This window comes from Muscardinus avellanarius, assembly GCF_963383645.1.
Source record: "Muscardinus avellanarius genome assembly, chromosome: 10".
NCBI classification, from domain to species: domain Eukaryota; kingdom Metazoa; phylum Chordata; class Mammalia; order Rodentia; family Gliridae; genus Muscardinus; species Muscardinus avellanarius.
Window position 1 is genome coordinate 89,845,850 of NC_137796.1, and position 21,083 is coordinate 89,866,932.

The following is a 21,083-nucleotide window of genomic DNA, read 5'->3' on the forward strand; positions in this document are numbered from 1 at the left end:
GGCAGAGGAAAGAGTAAATACAGAGAGACCTCCAGGCAGGAACACGATTGGTGGATTTGAGGAGCAGAGAGAATGACAGGTGGCTGGAACCGCTGAACACAGATCTCAGACTCCCAGCCAATGTCATGAAAGAAAGAAGAAATAAGGTAGGAACCCACTATGGACAAGAAAGTGGTGAGAAGTGTTTTTACCGACCTGACTTGTATTCATTTTAGAGGCTGGTACTTCAAGGCTTTAACGATCTACCTTCATGTCTAGCAAGGGGCTTTGCTGGAGGGAAAACCAGCCAGAGTTCTAGTTTCAACCCTGCCAGCACTTCACTGGGAGTTGCTAGACAAAGCATTTCTCTCCTGACTTGGTTGGTTCTTTTTCTGCTTAGTGAGGGGTACAAATTTAAATGTTCGCAGGGGACAGGCAACAATATAAATGAAAGAAGTGGGCCAGTTATAAGATATTGAAGAGAAATAGATCTGTTATGCAGAGAGATCATGTTCTGCCAAAAGGGGTTGCCAGCTCTGATTTTCTGTAGTGTAGTGGTGAAAAAGCAGAAACAGCTCCTGACAACAGGGAGCTGGCTTTCTCTCTCCCCACAGAAGTCTCCGTGTTGCTAGGAGCTGGCCTGGCACCAGCAGTGAGGCTGTGGTGTTGTCCAGATGAGCACAAACAATTCCACATGACACCAACATCAGACAAGGTCACATTCTGACTGAAGGATGAACAGAAAAACCATTCTGCAATCGTATGCGAACACAAAAACAAGAACATTGTCCAAACCACAAACATGATCTAACACAACCCCCTTTCCCACCATCTGACCGCTTTAGCCCTGGTTCATTCCTCCCATCTTGTAGATAAGAATTATTAAGATAACCAAAATAATTATCCCTACTTTCTGACAGTATCCAGCCTAGAGCAAATCCCTCCTTTCTGGAATTCTTGTATGAAATCACCTAAAACAAGCCCAAATCCTGTAATAAGTCTTCTCAAACAAGCACTTGCTGAGATTGGCATGGTTCCCCCTGGTGTTCAGTCTCCCTTGTTGAACTGCAGGTGCATTCCTGGTGGTCTTTGGAGGGCATTGTCAGAGACTGAGGGTCCACAGAGATTCAGCTCAGACTCTCACTGCTGTGGACTGGAACTTTCATTGTGGTGATTGTGTATACAGCTGAAACCTTTTGTGTTTCTCTTTGAGGTACCATTCTACTCATGGCTAGGAAATGAGTTCTTGCTGAATTGAGCTGTGATATATGATTGAGATTTTTAGGCATTTGGTTTATTTATTTATTTATTTCCTCCATTGGAATAAGGTCTTCCTAGACTTTTTGGTTATCTGATGGGATTTTAATTTTTCATTGGTGAAAGTGTCCTCTGAGCTTTTACATATATTCCTGTGATTTGACTATTTGTCTAGTGTTTTGAATATTGTTCATCTGTAAGAGAAAGTCTATATGGGAAGGGCAGGTATGCAGGCATTGATGTCTGAGGGCATCGTGAATGCTCAGTCTCTGGTGACAACAGTATTTGTCTCTCTAAGAAGTTGGGAGTGCCAATTGATAGTTAGCATCTCAGAGTCTCATTTGTTCTCAGAATTAACCAGAAAAATTTCTCTTTCAATCAGTGGCTAACAAGTCTGTCCTCTAATCAACCCCAGAGGTTGTACAAATCAGAAAGTATTCTCAAACCAGTGTTCTTTGGATAAAATTTTCCCAGGTCACAAAACCTTGATTAGAAATTCTTTTTTTTTTTTTTTTTTGGTGGTACTGGGGTTCCTGGAAGCCCTTCTACCTCCAGGCTACACTCCAAGACCTATTTTTTATACTTTTTTATTTGGAAACAGGGTCTCCTAAGCCAGCGCGCGTGGCTGGCTTCGAACCTGCGCGATCCTCCTGTCTCCGCCTCCCCAGTGCGGGAATTACAAGCGTGCGCCACCACGCCTGGCCTAGAAATTCTTTTTTTTTTTGCATGTGTGTGTGACTGGGAATTGATCCCAGGGGCATTCTACCTCTAAGCTACAGCCCCAGCCCCATTTTTTTTTTTTTTTTGAAACAAAGTCTTACTGAGTTGCAGAGGATCTCACTAAACTGCTGACGTTGGCTTCAAACCTGTGATCCTCCTGTCTAAGTCTTCCAAGTACTGGGATTACAAGCATGCGTCACCACACCCAGCTAGAAGTTCTTGGTTTGTCTGTGTCTCTGCAAACTGCTTTGTTTCATTTCTCCTGCCCAGAATCAGGAGGGGTTTTTTTTTTTTTTTTTTTTTTTTTTGTCTTGTTTTGTTTTTGGCTATGATCAGACGATCAGTCTCTGATAAGGTCCTAGAAACATAAAGTTACGTGATCACTGTCCTCATGGGTCTTTGTCTGACACTGACACTGGGCCAAAGACCTGCACTCCTCGGGATTTTCACAATTACAGTACTTTGAGCATGGTGGTGCATGCCTAGTACTTGGGAGGCTGAGAAAGGGGGATCAAAGGTTCAAGGCCAGCCTTAGCAATTTAGCAAGACCCTTAGCAATTTAGTGAGACTCTGTTTCAAAATTAAAAAAATATCCTGGAGAGGTGGCACATGGCTGTACTCCCAGTACTCGAGAGGCTGAGACAGGAGGATCACAGGTTTGAGGCCATCCTCAGAAATTTAGCAAGGCCCTCAGCAATCAACTTAGGCCTTGTTTCAAATTAAAAAAATAAAAATGGCTGACATATAGCTCAAAAGTTGTATGACCCTGGATTCAATCCCTAGTACTAACACACACACACACACACACATACACACACAGACACACACACACACACACACACACACACACACACACACACTCCATTTGGGAAATATCTCAGAACCAAAAGAGAAGAAATCCTCATGAGTATTTTGTTTAACATAGGTGATATTACCATACCATACACAATAATAAATGATGGCTTTCTAATTGTGTGGCTCAATTAAATTGTCAGGTGTCTTGTTTTTTGTTGTTGGTTTTTTTTGGGGGGAGTACTGGGGATAGACCCCAGATTCTCACACATGCAAGTGGACTGGTGCTGCACCACCGAGCTAGACTCGCCTCTCAGCCAAAGTTACTTTTTTTTTTTTTTTTTGGTGGTACTGGGGTTCCTGGAAGCCCTTCTACCTCCGGGCTACACTCCCAGACCTATTTTTATACTTTTTTTTTTATTTGGAAACAGGATCTCTTAAGCCAGCTTGGCTGGCTTCAAACCTGCCCGTTCCTCCTGTCTCCGCCTCCCAAGCACGGGGATTACAAGCGTGCACCACCACGCCCCACTCGGCCCAAGTTACTTTTAAAATCACCTATTAAGCCAGATGTGGAGGTGCATGCTTGTAACCCCAGTACTTGGGAAACAGACAGGAGGATTGCAGGTTTGAGGACAGCCTCCGCAAGTACTGAGATTCAGCAACCTAGTGAGACTGTTTCCAAATAAAAAATTTAAAATAATAATATTAATAAGAGACAAAGATGTAGCTCAGAGGTAGAATGTCCCTGTGTTTAATCCCCAGTAACCCCCCAAATATCTGTGTGTGGGTGTAACTCAGTGGTACAGTGCTCACCCTAGTAACCCCCCAAAATTATCTGTGTGTGTGTATAACTCAGTGGTAGAGTGCTCACCCAGCATGTTGTGAGGATCTGAGTTCAATACCCAGAAGCACTGCAAAACAAAAAATTGTAATAATCCAGTGCGTACATCGAAACCTATTTTTTTTGAGCTGGTATGGTGGTGTACATTTGTAATCCCAGTACTTGGGAGGCTGAGAAAGGTGGATTCCAGGTTTGGGGCCAGCCTTAGCAATTTTTTTTTTTTTTTTTTTTTTTTTGCAGGTCTGGGGATGGAACCCAGGGGCATTCGACCGCCAAGCTACACCCCTGCCCTATTTTTTATTCTTTATTTTGAAACCGGGTCTCACTGAGTTGCAGAGGGCCTCACTAAGAAGCTGAGGCTGTCCGCGAACTGCGATCCTCCAGGTCTCAGCCTCTTGAATGCTGGGATAACAAGCCTGCGCCACCACGCCCGGCTTCAGCCTTAGCAATTTAATGAAGTCCTCCACAACTCAGTGACCCTGTTTCAAAATAAATAATAAAATATAGGACTAGAAGCCGGGCATGGTGGCGCATGCTTGTAATCCCAGCACTCAGGAGGCTGAGACCAGAGGATCACCATTCGCGGACAGGACAGCCTCAGCTACTTAGTGAGGCCCTCCACAACTCAGTGAGACCTGGCTTCAAAATAAAGAATAATAATAAAAAAAAAATAGGGCTGGGGCTTTAGCTCGGAGATCAAATGCCCTTGGGTTCCATCCCCAAGCCCCCCCAAAAAATAAAGGACTAGGGGCTATAACTCAGAAGTAGACCGTCCCTGGGTTCAATCCCTAGTATCACACACACACACACAAAAAAAAAAACACAAACAAACTATTTTTTATATATTTAAACTTCTTTCCTTCTTTTTGCAGAGGAACGTAACTTTAGCCTTTTAGGGTGATAGTTTCACACTTATCTGAAGTCGCTTCCTTTCACTATTCCTTGCTCTCTAATTCTCCCTGCCCACCATGGGCAGCCTTAAACATTAACTAATAAAAAAAAAAAAAAAACCTGTTCAAGCCGGGCATGGTGGGGCACACTTGTAATCCCAGTACTTGGGAGGCTGAGACAGGAGGATTGTAGGTTCATGGCCAGCCTCAGCCATTTAGTGAGGCTCTCCACAATTTAGTGAGACCCTGTTTCAAAATAAAGAATAAAAAAATAGGGCTGGGTGTGTAGTTTGGAGATAGAATGCCCCTAGATTCAATCCCCAGTACCACCAAAAAAAAAAAAAAAAAAAAAAAGGGCTGGGGATGTAGCTCAGAGGTAGGACACCCCCTGGGTTCAATCCTGTACTCAAACAAAGCAAGACAAAAACCCAACAACAACAACAAAACTAGGAAATCATCTCAATGTAATAAAAGCCATAATGGAAAAACCTGCTGGGTGTGATGGTAAATGCCTCTAATCTCTGTACTCTGGAGGCTGAGACAGGTGGATTGCAGGTTCAAAGCCAGCCTCAGAAATTTAGAATGTCCACAACATGTGAGACTCCTGTTTCCAAAAAACAAAACAAAAAAATAGAGCTGGGGGTATAGCTCAAAAGTAGTATGCCCCTGGGTTCTATCCCCAGCACCACAAAGAAGGAAGGAAGGAAGGAAGGAAAGAAGGAAAGAAGGAAGGAAGGAAGGAAGCAGGCAGGCAGGCAGGCAGGCAGGCTGGTTGTACTGCATACATCATATCCACTAGTAAAAGACTAAGAGGTTTTCCTTTAAAATCAGGAACAAGATGGTGATTCCTGCTCTTACTTCTATTCAAAATAGCACTGAAAGTATTCATTAGGGCACTTATGCAAGAAATAAAAGCCATCCAAATTGGAAAGGAAGAATTAAACAATCTCTGTGAGCAGATGATATGATCTTACATGTAGAAAATTCTAAAGATTCCTTCCATAAAACCTGCTATAACCATGAAATTAATTCAGCAAAGTAGTGGTTACAAAGTCAACAGACAAGAATAGTTGTGTTTCTATACAGCAATGATGAAGAATCCAAAAAGAAAATTACAAGAGCAAGTTCTCTTTCAATAGTATCAAAAGAATAAAATACTTAGGAATAAATTTAATGGATGTGAGAAACTTATACAATGAAAACTACCAATCATTGGTGGAAAAGCTTAAAGATACAAATAAATGGACACATCCTATTGGTGGTACTTGTACCTCCCACACCCTCCAGTACTTAGGCGTTTGAGACAGGAGTTGTAGGTTCGAAGACAGCCTCAGCAAGTAGTGAGACTCTCATCAACCCAGTGAGACCCTGTTTCAAAATAAAAATAAAATAGGGCTGAAGCCCTGCATGGTGGCGCACACTTGTAATCCCAGTATTTGGGAGGCTGACAGGAGGATGGTGGTTTGCAGCCAGCCACAGCTACTACTTACACCCTTTGCAACTCAGTGAAAGCCTGTTTTAAAATAAAGAATAAAAAATAGGGCTGGGGGTGTAGCTCAGGTAGAATGCCCCTGAGTTCCGTCCCCAGCACCACACACACACAAAACAAGAAATTATAAAATGTGCATAGCCAAGCATGTTGGTGCCTGCTTGTAATCATAGTACGGGGAGGCTGAGACAGGAAGATGGCAAGTTTGAGGCCAGCCTCTTAGGCCCTCCGCAACTTAGTGAGAAAAAAAAAAGTGCAACAAAAGACAAAATAAACAGGCAGAAAGGCAAACCACAGAAGGGGAGAAAATACTTGGAAATCATGTACTTGACCTTTCTTTTGGGTGTTGTACTGAGGACCGAACTCAGGGGCATTCTGAGATATATCTCCCTAACTTTATTTTTTATTTTGAAACAGGGTCTCACTAGGTATGAACCTCACTAAGTTGCCAGGGCTGCCTTCGAACCCATGATCCTCCTGTCTCAGCTTTCCAAGTACTGGGATTGTAGGTGTATGCCACCATTCCTGGCTCATATTTCTGATATTCAAAATATATTGAGAACTCCTAAACCTCAATGGCAAAAAACAAAGAAGCTAATCTAAAAGTGAGCAAAGGACTTAAAAAGACACATCTTCGAAGAAGTACAAATGTGCCAGTAAGCACCTGAATGGATGCAGTGTCACTAATAATGAAGAAAATGCACATCAAAACCAAAATGAGATGCCATTTCAAACCCAGTAAGATGGCTACCATGAAAGAAATCTTAAGGCTAGGCACATATACCTACAATATATACCTACAATCTCAGCTGCTCAGGAGGCTGAGGCAGAGCCAGGTGTGGTGGCACATACTTGCAATCTCAGCATTCGAGAGGCTGAGATAGGAGGATCACAGTTCGCGAGCAGCCTCGGCTACTTAGTGAGGCCCTCCACAACTGAGACCCTGTTTCAAAATAAAGAATAAAAAATAGTGCTGAGGGTGTAGCTCAGAGGTAGAATGCCCCTGGGTTCCATCTCCAGTTCTGCAAAGGAGAAAGAAAGAGAGGGGAGGAGGGAGGGGGGAGGTGGAGGCAGGAGGAATGCAAGTTCAAGGCCAGCCTGAGCAACTTAGATCCTGACTCAAAAAGGGGGGGGCTGAGGATGTAGCTCAGTAGCAGAGCACCTCTGGGTTCAACAATCCCACGTAAATAAATAGAAAGAAAGAAAGAGAGACAGAGAAAGAGAGAGAGAGAGACAGAGAATGAATCTTAGAAAGAATGAAAAAATTTCTAAGCAGACTATTATCACAAACTTAGAATTCATCCTCTTTCTTCCTCGCACGTGTGTGTGTGTGTGTGTGTGTGTGTGTGTGTGTGTGTGTGTGGTATCTTACTGGGGACCCAGGGACATTCTACCTCTGAGCTACCACACTCCAGCCCTATTTTATTTTTTATTTTGAAATAGGATCTTGTTAGGTTGCTGAGGCTGGCCTTGAACCTGCAATCCTCCTTTCTCAGCCAAGTACTGGGATTATAGGCATGTGTTGCCATGGCTGGCTTTCTCTCTCTCTCTTTTTCCGTGCTGGGGATTGAATCCAGGGAAACTTGGATTTATTCTAATAAGCTTCTTCTATAAATTAAATTATCTCAGATGATAAATCAATTACCTTCACCCTGAGCTACAAGCTGAAAAAAGATAAAGGAGGAAATATTGATTCTGATGGTAGCTATATACTTTTAAGGTTAATATGAGCCTTCAAGATGAAACACATTCTCTGACATTGGTGAGAATTTCTGTAAAATTGACCCCCAATTTAAAATGTTTTGCTACAGTGCCAGGTGTGGTGGCGCACGCTTGTAATCCCCGCACTAGGGAGGTAGAGACAGGAGGATCGCGCTGGTTCAAAGCCAGCCTCACTGGCTTAAGAGACCCTGTTTCCAAATAAAAAAATTAAAAATAGCCAGGCGTGGTGGTGCACACTTGTAATCCCTGCGCTTGGGAGGCTGAGACCGGAGGATCACGCAGGTTCGAAGCCAGCCTCAGCTGGCTTAAGAGACCCTGTTTCCAAATAAAATATAAAAAAAATAGGTCTGGGAGTGTAGCCCAGAGGTAGAAGGCCCCTGGGTTTCATCCCCAGTACCACCAAAACATAAAAAATAAAATAAATAAAATAAAAAATAGGTCTGGGAGTGTAACCCAGAGGTAGAAGGGTTTCTGGGAACCCCAGTACCACCACCACAAAAAAAAAAAAATGTTTTGCTACAATCTAAGGGTGTATGTATAGTCAAAGTAGAATTTAACAAAAATGTTTTTTGACGACTGTTAAATTTACATCAATATGGAACCAGCTTCGGTGGAGATAATTTTAAGGATGTTTCTGAGAATTTTTTTCAATGCATGCCCTACCTGACAATGGCACAGGCATGAAAAGATAGGACACAGATGTGAGCCAAAGCCTTGGGGCTCCATCAACACCTCCAAATGGAGTCTGAGCGTTATCCAGCACTGTTGCTTATTCTTAGGGTGGAGCTAGGCTTTTTCTTGCTAGAGAGCTATGGATGTAATGGGAGAGAAAAAAATTCTTCATTTAAAATTTCATAACATGGATCGGGGTGTGTTGGCACACACCTGTAATCCTAGTACTTGGGAGGCTGAAATAGGAGGATTGCAGGTTCACAGCCAGCCTCAGCAAGTTGTCAGGGCCCTCCAAAACTTAGTGAAACCTTGTTTTCAAATAAAAAATAAAATAGGGCTGGGGATGTCGCTTGGAGGTATAATGCCCCTGGATTCAATCTCTAGTGCTACAAAGAAATAAATAAACCAAAATAAAATTCTATATTATCTCCTCAATGATGGACACATATTTCACTGGAGTCATTATTTTTAAACATTTCTGTGTAACTTCATCTTTTACATGGAAAACACACAGTCTGTATCACCCACAATCTTCAGGACAAATAAAGATAACTGAAGAAATTTGTAAAAAGCCAGGTGTGGTGGTACATACCTCTAATCACAGAACCTGAGAGGCCGAGACAGGAAGATAACAGGTTTGTGACCAGCCTCAGCAATTTAGTGAGACTCTCGGCAACTTAGCAAGATTCTTTTTAAAAATTAAAAATAAAAAGATTTGAGAGTGTAGGTTGAAGTTAGAATGCCCCTGGGTTCAATCCACAGTACCAGAAAAAAATAATTTGTAAAAACATAATTATCAAAGTTTTCAGAAACCCAAACTTCTGCCATTGACCTCGATGGCAATAAGCTCAATGCCTTTTAGGATCCACAAATTATCCTTTTCTGAGTTAATAACAAAATGCCTGATGCATTTGGGAATTACTTCTAAACCTGCTTCAGTTCTGTTATAAATTTATATGACTGATTGCCGCACAAGCTCACACAAAACCTTCAGATTAATCACCAACAAGTACAAGATGCATTTTCAAAACACTTACCTAAGCAGCTCTATGTAAGCTGACATCGGGAGGCTTGGTCTTCTGGAAAACAATTGGGGGGAAATTGCCCTTGAGCTACTAGAAAAAGTGTGTGTGTGTGTGTGTGTGTGTGTGTGTGTGTGTGTGTGTTACTGGGGACTGAACTCAGGGGCATTCTACCTCTGAGCTATAAGCTATGTCTCCAGCCCTATTTTATTTTTTATTTTGAAACAGGTTTTCATTAAGTTGCTAAGGGCCTCACTAAACTGTCGAGGCTATCCTTGAACTTGTGATCCTCCTGTCTCAGCCTCACAAATACTGGGATTACAGGCATGCACCATCCCATCCAGCTTAGAAAAATTACCTTAACAGGCAACCGACACAGAAAAAAGAGAATTAACTATTTGGTTCTTTAGCCCCAGTGTGGTGAGTAAGTGAGTGAGTGAATGAGTGTGTGTGTGTGTGTGTGTGTGTGTGTGTGTGTGTGTGTGTGTGTGTTACTAGGGATTGAACCCAGAAGCATCAGAGCTATACTCCAAGCCCTATTTTTATTTTTATATTGAAACAGGGTCTCACTAGGTTGGTAAGAGTCTCACTATTTGCTGAAGCTATCCTTGAACCTGTGATCCTCCTGTCTCAGCCTCCCAAATATTGGGGTTGCAGGGTATGTGCCACCACACCTGACTTCAGCACCCTTTCTATATTCTTGTTCTTTTATAGCGTGTGTGTGTGTGTGTGTGTGTGTGTGTTTCACTAGGAATTAAACCCAGGTGACATCTTGTCTCTGAGCTATACCCCAGCCCTATTTTATATTTTATTTTGAAACAGGGTCTCACTAAGTTGCTGAGAGCCTTGCTAAGTTTCTGAGGCTGGCCACAAACCTGTGAAACTCTTGTCTCAGCTTCCAAAGTACTGGATTGCAAGTATGTACCACCAAGCCTGGCTCTAGTATTATCTTTTTTTTCCCCCTCTGTGGTACTGAGGATTGAACCCAGGGGCATTCTACCTCTGAGCTACATCTCCAGCCCTAGTTTTAAATTTTTACTTTGGGACAAGGTCTTGCTAGGCTGACGAGAGTCTCTCACTACTTGATGAGCTGTCCTCGAACTTGCAGTCCTCCTGTCTCAGCCTCCCAAGTACTGGGATTACAAATTACACGCCTGGCTCTAGTATTACTTTAGTACCCTCTTCAACCCACTAAAGTTTTCTTAATATGGTTTTCCTTATCTTCATCTTATTACTTTTGATTCCTTGTGGTCTTTTTTTCAACTTGAGACCAAAAAATGCACTAGTATGTATGTATTTTTCAGATCTTACTACTTCTCTGCATTTAATTCAATTCTGGATCTGTTACCCTACCACCACCACCACCACCACCTAATCCTGCTGACAAAAAAAATCTAACAGCTAAATACACTTTAGAAATCACGTTTCTTCTACAAGTGTTTCCTGGTCTTCAATTTTCTTTATATAATTAATTCCAAATTTTGATCTTATAAAAATTCAACCTGGCCAGGCGTGGTGGTGCACGCTTGTAATCCCAGCATTTGGGAAGCTGGGACAGGAGGATCACAGTTCCCTGACAGCCTCAGCTACTTAGTGAAGCCCTTTGCAACTCAGTGAGACCCTGTTTCAAAAAATAAAGAATAAAAAATAGGGCTGGGGGTGTAGATCAGAGGTAGAATGCCCCTGGGTTCCATCTCCAATACCGAAGGGAAAAAAATCAATCTGAACAAAATGGTTCTTCTGTGATTATAACCTATGGGTAAAACCAACCCATCCAGAACGCAGAATGGGAACTGATGTGGGAATCATCCTCACTACAATGGTTTGTTCTGTTCTCTTCAGAGAAACCCAAACCTATTGTGTAACTCCCAAGGAATCGTTCCACCTCAAGAACTGAAAATAGGCTGCTCCTTTGTGATAAATGATACCTACACTCCCAATACAATCTATGCCCCACTCTGTTTTTTTTTTTTTTTTTTTTTTTTTTTTTTTGCATTCTACTGAGATACAACCCCAACCCAACCCCAACCTTTTTTTTTTTTTTTTTCCAGAACTGGGCTTTGAACCCAGGGGCATTCTACCTCTGAACTACATCCCCAGCCCTATTTCTTATTCTTATTCTTTCTTTCTTTTTTTTTTTTTTTGCAGTACTGGGGATGAAACCCAGGGGGCATTCTACCTCCAAGCTATACCCCAAGCCCTATTTTTTATTCTTTATTAGTGTGTGTGTATGTGTGTGTGTGTGTGTGTGTGTGTGTGTGTGTGTGTGTGTGTTACTGGGGATGGAACCCAGGGGCTTTCTACCTCCAGGCTACACTCCCAGACCTCTTTTATATTTTATTTGGAAACAGGGTCTCACTAAGTTGCTGAGAGCCTCACTAAGTAGCTGAGGCTGGCTTCCAACCTGTGCAATCCTCCTGTCTCAGCCTTCCAAGTACTGGGAATACTACAAGCATGCACCATCACATCCGGTTCTATTTATTTATTTATTTATTTATTTATTTATTTATTTGGTACTGGGGGTGGAACCCAGGGGCTTTCTACTTCTGGGCTATACTCCCAGACCTATTTTATATTTTTATTTGGAAAGAGTCTCACTGAGTTGCTGAGAGCCTCACTCAATTGCTGAGGCTGGCTTCGAACCTGTGCGATCCTCCTGTCTCAGCCTCCCAAACTCGGAGATTACAAGCATGCACCACCATGCCCGGCCTATTCTTTATTTTGAAACAAGGTCTCACTGAATTGCAAAGGGCTTTACTAAGTAGCAGAGGCTGTTCACAAACCAGAATCCTCCTGTCTCAGTCTCCCAAATGCTGGGATTGCAAGCCTATTAATTAATTTATTAATTTATTAATTTATTTATTTGTGGTACTGGGGATGGAACCCAGAGGCATTCTACCTCCAAGCTACACCCCTTGCCCTATTTTTTTTTTTTTTTGGTGGTATTGAGGATGGAACCCAGGAGCCTTCTACCTCTGGGCTACACTCCCAGACCTGTTTTTTATATTTTATTTGGAAACAGGGTCTCACTAAGTTCCTGAGAGCCTCACTAAGTATCTGAGGCTGGCTTTGAACCTGCACGATCCTCCTGTCTCAGCCTCCAAAGCACGGAGATTACAAGCGTGTGCCACCACGCCCGGCTCTTATTCTTTATCTTGAAGCAGGGTCTCACTGAGTTGCAAAGGGCCTTACTAAGTAGTAGCTGAGGCTGTCCAAGAACCGTGATCCTCCTGTCACAGCCTCCCAAATGCTGGGATTACAAGCATACACCACAATGCCCGAAATCTATTTTTTATTCTTTATTTTGAAACAGGGTCTCACTAAGTTGTGGAGGGCCTCACTAAGTAGCTGAGGCTGGCTGTGAACCTGTGGTCATCCTGTCTCAGCCTCCCAAGTACTGGGATTACAAGCGTGTGCCACCATGCCTAGTTTATTTTTATATTTTATTTTATTTTATTTTATTTTATTTTATTTTATTTTTGGTGGTACTGGGGTTCCTGGAAGCCCTTCTAATTCCGGGCTACACTCCCAGACCTATTTTTTTAATTTGGAAACAGGGTCTCTTAAGCCAGCGAGGCTGGCTCCGAACCAGCGTGATCCTCCTGTCTTAGCCTCCCAAGCGCGGGGATTACAAGCGTGTGCCACCACGCCTAGCTAGTTTATTTTTATTTTTTAATTTTGAAACAGGGTCACACTAAGTTTCCAGAGTCACACTAAATTGCAGGGGGTATCACTAAATTGCTGAGGCTGGCCTGCAATCATCCTGTCTCAGCTTCCAAGTACTGGAATTATAGGCATGCTCCACCACACCTGGCTCCCAGTCCTATTTCTTGTGTAGACATTAGCTTCTGTTAGCCTGCTACACGCTAACAATCTGTGCGTTTGAGGACAGTTATGTGAGCCTTCAGATATTTTAAATTACATCTTCTCCAGTGGATTATCTTTCCCTGAGAATGATACCCAGAAACCTCCAAATTGAGACGAGAATAGACTACTCAGGAAAATGCCCAGGAGGGATAACTGAGTCCCTTCTCATGCATACTATATGGGCTGTGCTTCCCAGAGTAGGAATAACACTACTGAAAAGAGGTGATCCAAAATTTGTCTCTAACCCCAGCAGATATCATGTGTGATACAGCTTCAGCTCAGAAGCACAACAACCAATTTCACATGAAATTCATTAACCAAGGGAAAAGTTATGCTACAGTAAACACTCCTCGCTGCACCCATATAAATACGACAGGTCAGGTAGAAGAGTCTGTGGCTGTACTAGAAGAAAAAGTCACTTGGTTCTATAAAAAGATAAGTTGGGCTTTGGGACATGTTCTCACTGCCTGTATTAAATAGTCAATACCCTTGTTTTAAGGAACTATTGCAAGAATCATAACTATTTTTATTTCTGTGTGTGTGTGTGTGTGTGTGTGTGTGTGTGTGTGTGTGTGTTACTGGGGATTGAATCCAGGGGCATTGTACCTTCGAGCTACACCCCCAGCCCTATTTTTCAGTCCTTTTATTTTTGAAACAACTTACTGAGATGCAAAGTGCCTTGCTAAGTAGCTGAGGCTGTCAGTGAATCACAATCCTCCTGTCTCAGCCTCCTGAATGCTGGGATTACAAGCATGTGCCATAACGCCCAGCCTTGCTTCTTTTATTTGCCTATGATAGAGTTGGCTGATATACTCTGTCCAGAGTCTTAAATGTTACTAGGTAACCATTATACTATCAGAGGCTATAAGGACTCATCCTGTAGCAAAAGGAGATACTAACTTTCATCTGCCTATAGACGTTTTCTTCACAATCTGATGAGCAAAATCTTGGCAGCGGTGAAGAGCTGGCTAATAAAGTCCTAGGGCCTGACTCCATCTGCCTTGGCCACGAGGGGAGACTCAGCAAGAGAAAGCGGCCTGAATCTGGCCTGGCATAATCATCTAGGCCTTGATATTGGCAGGAGCTAGAGTGACACTCACAGCTAGGGTGTTGTTTTCTCTCAATGAACATAAGCGATTTTACAGGACACCAGCATTACAGAGACAAGGCCAATCTATGGCTATGATAGTTTAACACAAACCAAGACTTCTCTTTACTCTCTGAACATAGACAAAAGCAAAAACATTGAAACTATATAGTCTTGCCCTTTCTTCCCACCTTTCAGATAAAAATTATTCCGATACCTAGTCCTAGAATTGATTCCTGCTTCCCGACACCATCCTAACCAGCGTCAAGCCCCTTTCCTTGAATCTTTCCCAGAAACCTAACACAAGCAAAGATCCTATGCAAAATCATTTTCAACATCCTCTTACTGACTCACCTCACAGTTGTCCATGTTGTATGGTCTTTCTCATTGTAATGAGTCAATTAACTCAACTTTGTTCATTTTTAGATGTATGCTTGGGGGCCCTTAACACGAGAGCATTCACAATGGAAATTGGATTTGTTTCCAGTTAAGATACTGATTTTTTTACAAGTTGATTCATAGCTGGGCATGGTAGTGCATACTTGTAATCCCAGCATTTGGGAGGCTGAGATAGGCGGATCATGGTTCACAGATAGCCTCAGCCACTACTTTAGTAAAGCCCTTTGCAACTCAGTGAGACCCTGTTTCAAAATAAAGAATAAAAAATAGGGCTGGAGGTGTAGCTCAGAGGTACAATGTTCCTGGGTTCCATCCCCAGTACCGGGGGGAAAAAAAATTGATTCAAAACAAGCCTTAACAAAGAGGCCCATGAGTTAGATTTAGTCTGAGAGCTGCCAGTCTGCAACCTTTTGGTTGAACGTTCTCTCTTCTGGATGCAAAGATCAACAGGACCATGAACAGTTAACAGCTATTAAGCACCCAGGTTGAACCAGGGATAGGACACATACTTCCACATGTACTGTTTTATCTAATGTTCTTTCCTACTAAGTCATTCAAAACTCTCTGAACTGTATTCATGCTGCGCCATTTGCCAGGTCTCCTGCTGCATATTGGACTATAAATGAGGTCAAATCTCTATTTTACAGGAAATGCTGATGCACGCCCGTTCCTTCTCACTGTGAGCCTGTAGCCATGGGAACTGTGATCCAGTACACAATAACACCTCCATGAACAAATCCTCAGGGAACAAAGTTCATTTCCACGCAGCTGGCCTGACCACTGAGGAACCTGGGGGACTCTCCGAGCTTCTCAGCGCTGTGCCACCTCCTGCCTTTAAGCTGGCTCCGGAGGAGGAGAAAGTGGCCCTCTCTCAGGTATGGGTACCAGCTTCGCACTGAGAGCTGGGGCTTGGGCTGGCAGAGAAGAGCTGGGGGAAAATTCTCTTAGGCCTTGTAGGCCAGATCCCTGTGCTGTTGGGATTTTTACCTTGTTCTGTAAGTGTATGGATTAAGCATTGGCTAGAATCTTTTTTTTTTTTTTTTTTTTTTTGCAGGAAGAGGGAGACTGGGGATCAAACCTAGGAGCATTCTTCCTCCAAGATATGCCTCCGGTCCTTTTAATTTTTATTTTGAAACAGGATCTTCCTAAGTTGCTGAGTGTCTCACTAAGTTCATGAAGCTGTCCTCAAATCATTGCTCCTTCTTTCTCAGCCTCTGAAATACTGGGATTGCAGGTATACATCACTGGTCCTGGCTTGAGGCTTCTATTATTATTATTATTATTATTATTATTATTATTATTATTATTTTGGTGCTGGAGATTGAACCTAGGGTTTCACACATGTTAAGCCTATCCCCTGTCCCTGTAGTCTACCACTGAGCAATATCCCCAGCCAGAGGCTTCTGTTATTATTTTTAAAATATATAAAATATGTGGGACATGGTGGCACACGTTTATAATCCCAGCACTTGGAGGCTGAGACAGGGGGATAGCAGATTTGCGGCTAGCCTCAGCTACTTAGTGAGGCCCTCTGCAATTCGGTGAGACCCTGTTTCAAAATAAAGAATAAAAATGGGCCAGGCATGGAGGTGCATGCTTGTAACCTCAGTATTTGGGAGGCTGAGATAGGAGGATCAAGGTTTGCGGACAGTCTCAGCTACTACTTAGCGAGGCCCTTTGCAACTCAGTGAGATCTGGTTTCAAAATAAAGATTAAAAACATATAGGGCTGGAGGTGTAGCTCAGAGATGGAATGCCCCTGGTTTCCATTCCCAGTACTGCAAATAAATAAATAAATAAATAGAAATAAAATAAAAAAATAGAGCTAGGGATGTAGCTTAGAGATAGAATGCCTCTAGGTTCAATAAATAAATAAATAAATAAATAAAATATTTAAATTATTATTGAAAAGCTAATGTACAAAGCTGGTGCATACCTTCAATTCCAGTACTTAGGAGGATGAGACAGTAAGATCACAAGTTCAAGACCAGCCTCAGCAACCTAGTGAGACTTTCAACAACCTAGTGAGACCTTGTTTCTAAACAAAACAAAAGAAAAAAAATAGGGCTGCGGTATAGCTCAGAAGTAGACCACCCCTGAGTTCAGTCCCTGGTACCAAAATAAAAAAGAGAATAAAAGAAAAGCTAATGTATTTTGTGTACAGTAAGGTTCCCTCCACCTTGGCCCCTAATATTCCAGTTCTTTTCTCTAGAAACATCAGTTTCTTGTTTATCTTCTAAAAACATTCTACATATATATAAGCATGTATGCATTTAATCTTCTATTTGTAAAATGTAAATATTAGCATAGGGTTTTGCGAGGTTGCTAAAAAGTCTTACTATACTGTTGAGGCTGTCCTTGAACCTGAGATCCTCCTGTCTCAGCCCCCCAAGTACTGGGATTACAGGTGTGAGCCACTATATCCGGCCTCCACTTGACGCAGCTTGGAGCTTATGCCATATTTGTACACGTAGATATGTCTCATCCTACTTAGCAGCAGCACAGGATTCTATTATGGATATATCATAATTTGTTCAAGGCCCCCCAAATGATGGATCAATTAGGTTTTTTCTGGACTATGATAAGCAATGCTTCAATAAATAGCTTGGAACACATGAATAAGTTTGTCAGATAAATTCCTAAAAATAGAATTGCTGGGTCACAAGTTATGTTCAATTTGATAGTTGTTTTTACTTTGTCCTTCAGAGAACTCAAATCATTTTATGCCCCCATGGTCGTGAGTTGGTTTGTTTTCTCATATCCTCGCCAACAGATACTCTTTCCAGACTTTGGATCTCGGTATGGCTTAGTTTATTCATCAAAAGTCATCGTACTTCTTTTTATATATACACCAGACCTGGAGCTGAACACAAGGAATGTAGGAATGACTTAGGTCCTGACTCTTGCCTTTGTAATCATGACATGCAAATTACAATATTATCTAGAAAATGCAACGTTAGCACAAGGTGCAGAGGTAGCACGAAGAAGAGAGGGAGTCATGGCATCTGTTTGGGGGAGAGTGTGGATTGTGCCCAGCTGAGAAAAACTGAAAAACCTGAAGTCTGAGATTTTTTTTCTTTTTTTCTTTTTTTTTTTTTTTCTGCGAAACTGTAGGTGGAACCCAGAGGCATTCTATCTCCAAGCTACACTCCCAGTCCTATTTTTTATTCTTTATTTTGAAACAGGGTCTCACTGAGTTGCAAAGGGCTTCACTAAGTTGCTGAGGCTGTCTGTGAACCACGATCCTCCTATCTCAGTCTCCCAAATGCTGGGATTACAAGCGTGCGCCACCATGCCCAGCTTCTGAGATTTGTTTTAAAGAATTTATTTATTTATTTGCTTATTTATTTTTCGGGAACTGGGGATTGAACACAGGGGCATTCTACCTCTGAGCTACACCCCCAGTCCTATTTTTCATTTTTCATTTTTATTTTATTTATTTTTAATATTTATTTATTTATTTATTTATTTATTTATTTATTTATTTATTTGGTGGTACTGGGGTTCCTGGAAGCCCTTCTACCTCCGGGCTACACTCCCAGACCTATTTTTACAGTTTTTAATTTGGAAACAGGGTCTCCTAAACCAGTGCGCGCAGCTGGCTTCGAACCTCCTGTCTCTGCCTCCCAAGTGCTGGGATTACAAGCATGCGCCACCATGCTCGGCTCATTCTTTATTTTGAAATGGTCTCACTAAGGTTCAGAGGCCTCACTAAGTGGCTGAGGCTGGCCTTGAACCTGCAGTCCTGTCTCAGTCTCCCAAGTACTGGCATTTACAAGCATGTGCCACCATGCTCGGCATAAAGAATTTGTTTATTTAACATACATGTGTTGAGTATTTATTATGTTTCAGGCATTGTTCTGGGTGCAGGAAGTATCAGTGAATATAACAGATTCCTGCCCTAATGAAGCTCATATTGTAGTGAGGACGCAGTCAATAAAATAGTAGACATGGTGAATAAGTAAATGATGTAGTACTTTAGGAGGTGACAGACACAGTGGAAACCAGAAAACTGTGTAGGGTCAGGGATATCAACCATGCCTGTGGCGGAAGGAAATGTGAGCAACAGTTACTACTACCTCTACTACTACTACCACTACTACCACTACTACTACTATTATTATTATTATTATTATCATCATCATCATCACAGTGCTGGGGATTAAATCCAGGGCCTCATGCATGCCAGCCAAGCACTTTACCACTGAGCTACATCCTAGCCCTTTTGTGTATGGGGAGGGGTCCATACTGGGGATGGAACCCAGGGTCATTCTACCTCCAAGCTACACCCCTAGCCTTTTAATTTATTTATTTTTTGTTTGTTTGTTTTGAAACAGTTTCTCTAGGTTGCTGAGAGTCAGGCTAAGTTGCTGAGGCTGTCCTTGAACCTGTGATCCTCCTGTCTCAGCCTCTCAAGTGCTGGGATTACAAGTGTGCACCACCATGCCAGGCACAAGCTTGGTTTTTATTCTTGGTGAATTAAGGAGTCATGTTAGAGATTTATTTATTTATTATTTGGGGGGACCCTGGAAATTGAACCCAGGGGTATTCTACCTCTGAATTACACCCTCAGACTTTTTTTTTTTTTTTTTTTAGAAACAGAGTCTTGCTAAATTGCTGAGGCTGGTCTCAAACCTGCAATCCTTCTATCTCAGCCTCTCAAGTACTGGGATTATAACTTTGTGCCACTGTACCCAATTCACTTCAGATTTTTAAGCAGAAGAATAAAGTGACTCCACTACGCCGGGCGTGGTGGCGCACGCTTGTAATCCCAGCGCTTGGGAGGTGGAGACAGGAAGATTTTGCTGGTTCAAAGCCAGCCGCACTGGCTTAAGAGACCCTGTTTCCAAATAAAATAAAATAGGTCTGGGAGTGTAGCCCAGAGGTAGAAGGGTTTCCAGGAACCCAGTACCACCAAAAAAAAAAAAAAAAGTGACTCCACTTTTTAAAAACATCACTTTACCTGCTCCACAATGTATTTTAACTCATCCACTTGTGTCTAACTCCATCCTGATGCCCCTGGTCTGAGCCAATCGTGTCTTCCCTGCACTCTGAGAACAGAGGACAACGGCGGCAAGAGTAGAACAGTGAGACCAGTAAATGAGTGAGATGACCCAGTGGGGACCGGTAGTAGGCACCATGAAGCGGTTGGATTCTGTATGAGGCAGAGCCATAAAAATGCAAGTGCAGTGAGACGGACAGGAAGAGAGGAGACAAGAATGGCCTCAAGGGCTTCTGGCCTGGGCTACCGAAGGAGTCATTGCCGAGATAGACTGAAAGGAGGGGAAGTTTTTTTGGGAAAGCTCAAGAATTCAGTTTTGAATATGTTAAGAGTCAGAAATCTATTAGACACTCAAGTGGAGATCTCAAGTAGTGAGTGAAATGTAGAAGTCTAGTGTTCAAGACTAGAAATGTCAACTCAGCATGTGGATGACAAGCTGGAGTGTGTCAGGCAGATGAGGGGGGAGCAGTCCTGATGAAAGGAACAACTTGAACATAGGCATACTGACTGGAAACCACAGTTTATGTTTGGGGAACCATAGGAAGTGTTCAGCTCATGGAGCTTAAAGTGCAAGGAGGGGCCGGGCGCAGGGCCATGTGCCTGTAATCCCAGCACTTGGGAAGCTGAGGCAGGAGGATCTCAGGTTCAAGTCTAGCCTCAGCAACTAGGTTAGAATGCCCCTGGATTCAATCCCCAGTACCACATAATGAAAATACTATTAATAATAATAAAGTTCAGCCAGGCATGGTGGTGCACACTTATAATCCCAGCATTTGAGAGGCTGAGGCAGGAGGATCGTCCTTCATGGACAACCTTAGCAACTTAATGAGGCCATTTGCAACCCAGTGAGACCCTGTTTCAAAATAAAGAATAAAAAAAAAAAAACAACACCTAGGGCTGGGGTGTGGCTTGGAGGTAGAATGCTCCTGGGTTCCATCCCCAGTACTGAAAGTGATGATGATGATGATGATGATGATGATGATGATGATGATGATAATAATAATAAAGTTCAAAAAGGGTTTTAACAATTTAACAATGGTGACTGCTGCTGCAGAGGAAAGTAAGTAGGAATAGGACCACCAGGGGCTGAATGGGGCAAACCAGGAAAGCAGTAGGCAAGCCAGGTATGATGGTGGATGTCTGTAATCCTAGTACTTGGGAAGCTGAGACAGGAGGGTCACAGGTTCAAGGCCAGCCTCAGCAACTTAGGGAAACCCTCAGCAACTTAGTGAGACCCCCGTTTGAAAAATAAAAATAAAATAGGGCTGGGGTATAGCTCAGAGGTAGAATGCCCCTGGGTTCAATCTCTAGGATCATCCTCCCCCCCCAAAAAAAAAAAGGAAAA